We start from the raw sequence: 9140 nt of genomic DNA on the forward strand, positions 1-9140 counted from the left end.
AATAATTAAATATTGTCACGCTAATTAAGTTACCTTGAGCAGGTGAGAGAAATCCAGTTCTCAGTCAATGCAAATCTTGTTTGTCCTATTCTCAAGCTGTACAGGAAAACTACCCAGCAGGAGAAACTCAGCAAGTTCCATGGTTTTAAGTGTGCACTTAATTTAGGTGAATGATAAGCTGTGTCTGTAAAGATTCGTGCTGGTCACTACGGAGTGGAAGATTCCTGTGAAGCAGACAAGATGTAATTGCCAGTAAATATTAGTGCTAGCTTGGCCACACAACAGTTACAAAGCAGGAGGGAATATCTTGGTGTATTTATTATTACAGTGGGGAAACTTGACAGTCACCCTAATCGCTCTTTGAGACAGGTAAAGAGAAAGGAACTGGGCAGCAGCAGAGTTATCAACTGGGTAAGAGAAAGCACACAGAGCAAAGGAGAATGAAGAGAATTTCACAAAGTTCACATTTGGATGAAGATATTGATGCTTTAGGATTTTAATTTTTATATTTTTCATATCTTGTAATCATCTAGTGTGTAACTCTAGGACTCCATATAGCCTGTTAGCTACTGCTCTCCCATCCTGGTCAGACTAAACAAATCCTCTCTAGGCCTGAACTTCAAGGACACCTTACTGTCTCAGGCCCTGAAATATGTAAACAAAGCCTCTAAAGGGAGGAACAAACTTGGGGTAATGACTCCATTACCTGAAATTGTAATTGGAGAATTAACCCTGATATGCAAATGGACCAAACTTAAAAAAGAATGAAAAACTCGTGACTCATTGTCCATTTTGGGTGTAGGCCTGGGGTTCTGTCTGCCCAAAGTGTACCTTCAAAAAATATACCCACTTTTATTCTCTTCATTTTGTCTAGCCTCTGTTTTCAGGTAGCCCCATCAAGGCACCGATATTAGGAGTTTTTGAAAATTAGGCACTTGCGGAAATTGAATCATTGTTCATGCATTTAAAATGTACTTGCTAGACGTGCCTTCACAAACCACACTGCCCATTTTAAAACTTCTGATTTACCCACCTTAAACAAGAATATTCCATAAATTGCAAAGAAAGACTGGGAAATGATCTGTGTGTAATAGCTGAACCAAGCAATTTGCATATTTTCATGAATTACTGTAATGTGCTCTGCTTGTTGGTAATTTCTCTTGTGTACAAAGGATCACAGTTGCAAAAAATACCAACATCTCATGTCCAAAAGCAATTCAGGAGTCTAATGTCATAGTCCAAAATGCTGAGACATTTAGAAGTTGAAATAATTGTTCTCTTCATTGCACTACAAAGTTTTGCACTAAATCCTGCTCAGTGGCTTAGATATGGGCTGAAAATTGGGGAAAGAGGAAAGCACTACTAGAGCTCCCTCGGTTCTTTTGACTTGGCATTCACACATGTGCATGCAGATAAACCCATCTCAATCTATTAAAAAAAAAAAAGAACTTAAGAAAACATGAACAAAAGAACTAGGAAAATCAATTTTCACTGAGCAATTCTGGTTTTTTCAGGGAAGAAAAGGCCTGTAATCTTACCTGAGAAAAAGTTTCCGCAGAAATTTTATTTAAAAAAAAACGGTGATGAATGACCCACAGTGAGGGTGGGAGAAGGATCCAATTTCTGCCCATAAGGAAGAAGAGTGAGGGCAGGGTGGGCATCTCAGGCTGCAAGAGCAGGCACAGGACAGGGCATGGGCATGCAGGGCAGCTGCCTGTGGCTCCTGGCCAGTCTCAGCCTCTGTGGGGTCTCTGAGAGGGCTGAATTATTGTGCCCAGGGAGCCCCCCCATCCTGGCCAAGTCAGGATGCATTTTTATAGCCTTTCTTCAAGTGATAGAAGTACCAGGAGGAGGGCAAAAGATAGGGGAAGGGGGGAAAGGGAGGCAGTTTCCAGTATTTGTCATTATTATAGGTTATATATACAGGAAGAAAGTTAATTAAGCTTTAAAAAATCCATCACACATCAATGGGTGCATTTTAATGAGTACAAAAAGTTGAGGTGTTTACTGCCAATTAAAGTGGTTTTTAAATAAGCATTAATTAACACGGAAATTCAGAAGAAAGTTATACCTTGTCAAAGAAAGGCCAGTGCAGTCTATGCCCACTTCTGCTCCCATTCATACTCAGATAGTAATTACCACCAACCCTGTATTTTCCATAATAATGAGGAGAGGCTGTCATGGCTGTCAAACAAAAACAAAAAAAAAAAAAGGTGCTGCACAAAAATACCCTTAATCTGAAGTAAACTTTTTTTTTTAGTGCCAAAGCCACGGGAGATGGCAGTGTGGAGCAAGGCAGCAAGTGGGGCAGTCAGGCAGCCATGCCAGGGGCAGCTGCACACACATGGCTCCTTCCCAGGGAGCAGAGACTTTGGAGCACAGGAGGAAGCCTCCCCAGATGGTCCAGCTGAAGGAAGACTGAAGAAAAGCCAAGGAACAAGCATTTGTTTCATCCCTAGCACTGTAACTCGTGGAGGAGCTGATTCCCCAGTGAAAGCCAGAGGAGTTGGTTTTTTCCACAAACAAGTGCTGACAGACCCACTCTGTGTTTCCCAAAGTCAGGTAAAGCAACCACTGCAAATAAATTCAGCTTGCACATGCACTTCCAGCTGGTGCAAATGGTGACATGGAAAACAGTACAATTGTCACTTCTGTCACTTCTCCATTCTTGAAGGATTTCTTAATAATTGCCGGAGTTTCAGCGCTATGTCAGCTAGTGTCAAACCCTGAGTGGAGAGCAAAGGAAGTGAATTCTCCCACTGTTGGTCAGGTGAACGTTTAAATATCTTAGGAAAACCTTTCCTCCCCCAAATGCATCTTAGGCACCAAGTAAGATTTTCAAACTACCTTATTGAGAATGGTTTCTCTCCTCACTTCCCCAGCTGTGAGAGATAAAAACCCCACAGCTTTTTCAGCCAACAGAAGAGGCAGGTCCCATTCCCAGTAGCCTAACAAATTTTAGACAAATATTCAGTGTAGTATTTTTAAAGTTAATTAAAAAAAAAACACAGAAAAGATGTAGATATGCACAGACTCCTGTTCCTGACCCTTGGCATGTCACTCAGACAGTGTACAGCCTCTCTATAGTGTACATAGCTTGTGTCTACTGGGGAGTATCTGGGAGCCTTTTCCTACTCCGTGTCCACAGGCAATATCTGCAGTGAAATAAAAAAGGAGAGCATTAAAGGCCATGGAAGTTTTGTTGGACTTAGCTAGACAGGGCCTTCAGATCTTTCACTAATCTTTCTAACATATCTGATGGCTCTAGAGAGGAATATTTTATTGCTAGAAATAGTTGAGTGATTACTTCAGAGAAAGGACGGACGTAACACAAAAGAGTTTCCAAGTGCCGACAGGAAGGAGTGTTGCTCATGCAAAATTCCACATTAGGTGTTTCAAAAATAATAAAAAAACTGCCGGCCCTTGTGATGTCTGAACTCCCTGACACTGATAGATGGACTGGGGAACAGAGGAGGAAAAAGACAGAGAGAGCAAAGCAAATACACTGGGATGCTTACGAGCAGAATACAGGAGCCAAGTGTCACAAGTTGACCCTCTGTGTTTGCACTGAAATTTGACCACTCCAGACAGAATTCCTTTAGTGGTTTTTACCTGGTCTGAGTTTGGTTGATAATGGCTATTTCTTATAGTATTGTGACATTTAATGCTGTATAATCGAGACTTCAGAGAAGGAGTTACAACTTTAATTCCTAAAAAAACCATTGTAAGGCTTTTATGTTTTCCGTAGATGGATTTGACCCATCTCTGATTAAGGGCTGGAATAAATATGCACTGTGCATATAGTGGCACACCAGGAACACAGCTTGCTTTGTAACAAATGAGCTGCACACATCCAAGGAAAACGCTCTCTCCATGATGACTGCAGAAAAGCCCTGTCATATTCAATGCTAGAAAATCTCTCAGACTTCCTGCAGCAGAGCTGCCCTGTGATCAGGGTAGGTGGGCTGTACATCATCCTCTGGGACTCCCACCAAAGCAGCACCTGGACACCAGCACAGGGGGTTCTCATCATTCAGGGAAAGGAAAATGAGATAAAGTTGGGGTGGATATAAATCATCTACACTTTTCTTATTAGGGTGAGCGTGGCACTGGGCTGGGGAGCATCTGGTAACTATCAGGCACCTGAAGAGAGACTGAAGAGCTCAGTCTCAGCAGGATCAGTGATACCCAACACTGTGGCTTCAGCCCCATTTTTTCAGGCCCTCTGATGTGAGGCCATTTGAACTGCCAGTTCTCTGGGGCTGATGATGTTCCCTCCTTCAGGCTTGCATATGGGTTATATGAGACTGCAGCATGAAGACAAAATAGTGCTATCTCACTGAACAGAGAAGAGGATTTTTTCTCTTATCCATCAGATGTTTGGGTCGGTGTCCTTCTCCAGCTGGTCCAATTCACACTTAGCTGGAATGGGGACTATACAAACCCCCCTACTGGCAGGAATTCTTGGTGCTTTGGATTTTGCATAATAAAAAAATGCTAGCATCCAGCCAAAAATCCTCTTCAAAAAAAAAACAGTGCAATCAACAGTTATACTACAGTACAAACAGCAGGGTTAAAAGGTGGAAACCTGAAGAAACTCAATCTGCTTTCAGTCATCTTCTGGAAGCTGTACTGACCCAGCTCTGAAGACAGACTCAGAATTCAACTGACTCTGTCAGAGCTCTGCAGTTAGTCTCCTAAAATGATGAAAGGTGAAGGACAGAAAGTTTTTATTTTAAAAGGCCTCTAGCTGAAGGTTGACTTAAGTTCTAAGCCAAAAGTGCTTCTATTTCTTCCAAAACTCCTAATTTAGGTCACCGTATTGGGAGTTTCTTAATATTTCTCATTCATCTAGAAATATTTTAATAGCCACATAAACTTGTACAGCTCTTGGGCCTCAACATACAAGATATAAGGATGTACTAAAAAGAAGGGAACATGCATTTAAAATGTTAGAATGGAATGAAAGCCAACATTTCTGCAGCAAACCACCCTTTTGGTGGCTAGGAGACAAGTCGGAACCAAATCCCTTTAGAAAAAGACTGAAAAAATAAATGAAAGTCAAAACTGCTGTCATGTGAATTATAAAAACAACGTTCAAGGAATTACTTGGCTGTGAATGGAACCTGCTCAGGAAGTACATACATGGAGAGAGGAGGAGGAGGTATTACCTTGGAAGTAATGTAGGAGCTGTCCAGGCTCCTAAGGCTTTGAGTGAGGGTGCCTGGTCTAGCCAATAAGCAAAGCTGTGCCATACTCCTAAGACTGTATTTTATTCTGGGTTTTTTAGTTAAATCAATGAAAAACAAAACTACTTGTACTCTCTAAAATCAGTGGAAATCCGATTTCTTCGCATGTTGATGTCTGCAGCCTCATCAGACACAGCTAGCCAGGTTAAGTGTCCTTCCACAGGGTACAGGCATCATCACACGAGTGTAAACTCAATATAACAAATGTCTCACACCAACACCAGGACTTAAAAAAATGAAAAGGTCAGACAACACTGGCTTTGCCTGCACTTGCCAGGAGACTGATACAAAGTCTCAAAACCCAGCAGCACCACCAGGTTCAGCTCCATCAGTAATTACAGCAATAGGACACACAGCTTGCCTGTACCAACCACTTCAAGCATCCATAGCTTTATTTGTGATCCTGAAAGAAATGCACTCCTCCTTCACAGCCACATAAACATACAGTGACCAATCTCTCTAAAAACCAACTTGTAAACCTGGCAGTTTACGTTTTTTGTACAACTGAACAATTGGTTCCCATTTCACTGAGGCCTTCTCTTCTGGTCACCCCTCAATAACCCACCTTTTGATTAGAAAATCACTCACACACCAAAGGTCCAAAAGAAAGAGGGTCCAAAGAAAATCTCAAATCTGTCTCTCTTTTTCCCATTGACTGTGTGGCAGGAGCCCTGATTTACACCACTCTACCTATTTAAGTGACAAAGGTCAACAGAAAATTTCCAAAACGGAAACAAATCTTTAATTTTAGATACTACATTTCCAGAGATGAGGCCAACAATGCGACGAGACAGTATGCTGGTATGGAGATGGATATTATTGTGAAATGGGTAGGAGGTCAAAAAGCCACCCCCTGAACTACGGACAGGAGGTGACCAGTAGCACGGGTTCCATCTCCCTGTGCCAGAAAAACCAAACCAAAACACAAATCCTCACGTGCCTTTGCACACGTGCTGAAAACCAAGGTGTGGGACTCCTAAAGGGGCCGTGACAGTGCTGGTGTCACAACGCAGACAGGACCTAAGGTCTGCCAAGAGAGCTGCTACCTCCGTTGTAAAGACAGCTTGCCAAATTTTTTTATTTGAAAATCAAATCAAATCAAATCTTTATAGAGAAGAAAAGAAAAAAAAAAAAAAAAGAAGAGAGAAATCTAATTGACATAACAAAAAAAAAAAAAATAGAGTACTGTATTTCCAAGAGGGTCTAAATAAAAAGACACCCTGAAAACCACACATGAAACAGCTCTGAGCATTTAGAGGTTTCTCATGCATTGTATTGTAAAACAGCAGCTCATTCTTTTCAGAGCAGCAGAGGTAAGAGCACACAAATGATTAAACAAGCAGGTTTAACTATCTTGCACTGACGAGGAATTTGTCAACATGGGCTCGGTATTTATGCAGCTCTGCAGCAAATACTGTACGGCTGCAGGAGTCAAACAGCTGTCTGTCAATAAAGCTATTCTCCTCGCTGGAACATAATAGCACAGACTCAACATGACCCTCAGAGGCCTCTTTAAGCTGCCTGGCTGTCTCCTCCTTCCTCATCCCTCCAGAGTCCTTCACCAGCAAGCTCTGAATTAAAAGAGAGAGAAAAAAAAAAGAAAAAAGAAAAAAAGTATTAGAGCCTTTTCTATCCATCTTAATATTAAAAGTGACTTAACCCTGGGCAAGTCAGTCTACACGCACAAGCCTGAGCTAAAGCAAAGTTAGGGAAAGACAGCTTTGATTCACCGCACGTGAAGGGCTACTGACAATCCCTTTTAATAGAGCTTGCAACATTAATGTAGCCAGAGCCACATGTGACACCCATTAGGGCCAGGGAGAGCTCCCACGCATATATTTCAAGGAAGCAGTAGATTCCCCGGTCCCAGAAGCTGTCTTCATTACAAAAGTCTAATGCATTTTTTATTATTCAGCCTTCAGTGGAAATGTCACCTTTCTAAAGCAAGCTGTTATCGTGTGTTTCCCATGCCAAACACATGGCCTCTAAGGAGAGGGTTTTATCTCTACATTTTTAGTGATTTGTATTTCTCTTTCAAGGAGCTCCATGCCTTAAGGCACCTGAAACGCTCACAGCACAAGAAGGTGAGGTTACACGGGATGCTGCCGATGAGGACAAAAAAACCCAGGGCCAGGAGACAACCCAGCTTCCAACAGTAGCCGCCCTACCCGATAATTCACCTCCTTTAGCAGATTTAATTATTATCCCTCTCCTTGGTTGGGACCACATCCTCAAAGAAGCAGGGCACCCACCAAGCGCCGCCACCGCCGCCTGACAGCACAGCCAGCACCACTGCCCGGCGCCTGCCAACCAGCCAGATGCTGCCACATATTGGCATCTGGGGCCTGGAAAAGCAACTGCGGGCTCCGTTTGGCAGTGAATCCTGACCCCGACAACTGAAGGAGACAAAAGGAAGATAGACAGGAAAGGGGGGCAGAAATCTCTCCTGACAATTTCACTGGTAAAGATTTAGACAAAAACCTATTGTTTTCATTGCTCTCCAAATGAATAAGTTTTGGAGAGGAGAAGAAAAAAAACCCACCCAGCATATTCTAAACGCTGTCAGAGTCCAGGGTGCAAGGACAAGGGATTATTTATGAAAAGAAATAATGAGGAAACCAGATGCCTGCCTTTCTCAGCCCTCTGTGCTCCAGTCACCCTAACGGGGCATGTACAGCCCTGCTCACCAAAGACTTCTCAGCCCTAACATGCAGGGCAGGCTCTCACTAACTCTTCCCATCTCTGCCACCATGCAAAATGCCCTCCCTGTTTTATGGGGGGCCCCCACAGCAAGCCAGAGGCATAGCAAAGGCTGAGGGAAAAGACTTGCAGACCTCATCCCAGCCAGGGAGAGTAACCGGGTAGCCATGTTAACCGCACCCACCAGAACAGTAAAACCAAAACAACGTTAAAAAACCCCCTCAAACCATAAAAAAACAAACAAACAAATAAAAAGAACCCCGTGTTTATTTCACTAACACCAGGACTGAAACTACATGGGTGTGCTTAAAGTAGGAAAGCAAACAAGATTTCTATACCTGTTTGCATGAAATTGGCTTCTCTCTGTAATTGAAGGGTAAGCTCCTGACCCCAGGAAAGTCAATGGGAAAACTCCCAGTGATGTTAATGGGGCTAGGACTTCACACTGTGCACAGTGGGATTTCACACAACTTTACCCTAGAAAGGTGATTAACTCAGGACTCTGAGTATCCCAGAGCACCTGCCGAGGGGCCTGCAAGGAGCCAGAGCAGCCAGGGTCCTTCTCAGGGGGATCTCCCCTCTCACCTCACCCTGCTGTGTTTGCTGGCCCTGGCAGGGGCTTGTCACAGGAGAGTTCTCTGAGGCCAAAGAAGGCATGAGGCTGGAAAGGACGGAGACCAAGGCAGCAGAGTAGCAAATTTTAAAATCTGGAGAAAGGATATGTGCCACTTGGCTCATGATCCATGCTGTTGAAGCAGCTCTTTTCCATGCCTGGTTTGTAAAGGAGGATTATGAGCTGGCATTTGTCAGACCATAGAGCACAAGCAAGACCCCAAGTGGAGCACAGCTGGCCATCACCATGCTCTAAATCATGGCACACCACTGGTCCCTCTCTTGGAGGCTCCTTCCTCGCTATCCCACTGCTGCGTGAGGTGCCATAAAACTCTTGTTACTCACACAAAAAACTCTTGTTACTGCTGCTGGGGGAACTAATTTCCTAACACTTTCACAATCCCTGTACTTTCATTTTGTGGGAGCAATCCTCTCTCTTTGCTTCACCACTATATGGGGATAACAGCTGCATCTAATAATCAGCTCCTGTGTCCCAGCATTTTGGGGCAGCATTTCAGAATCAAGGGGACAGAAAGGGCAAGAAAAGATGTGACCAAGGCTGGAGAATGTAACATAGGA

This window comes from Aphelocoma coerulescens, chromosome 3 (assembly GCF_041296385.1).
Source record: "Aphelocoma coerulescens isolate FSJ_1873_10779 chromosome 3, UR_Acoe_1.0, whole genome shotgun sequence".
Taxonomy (NCBI): Eukaryota; Metazoa; Chordata; class Aves; order Passeriformes; family Corvidae; genus Aphelocoma; species Aphelocoma coerulescens.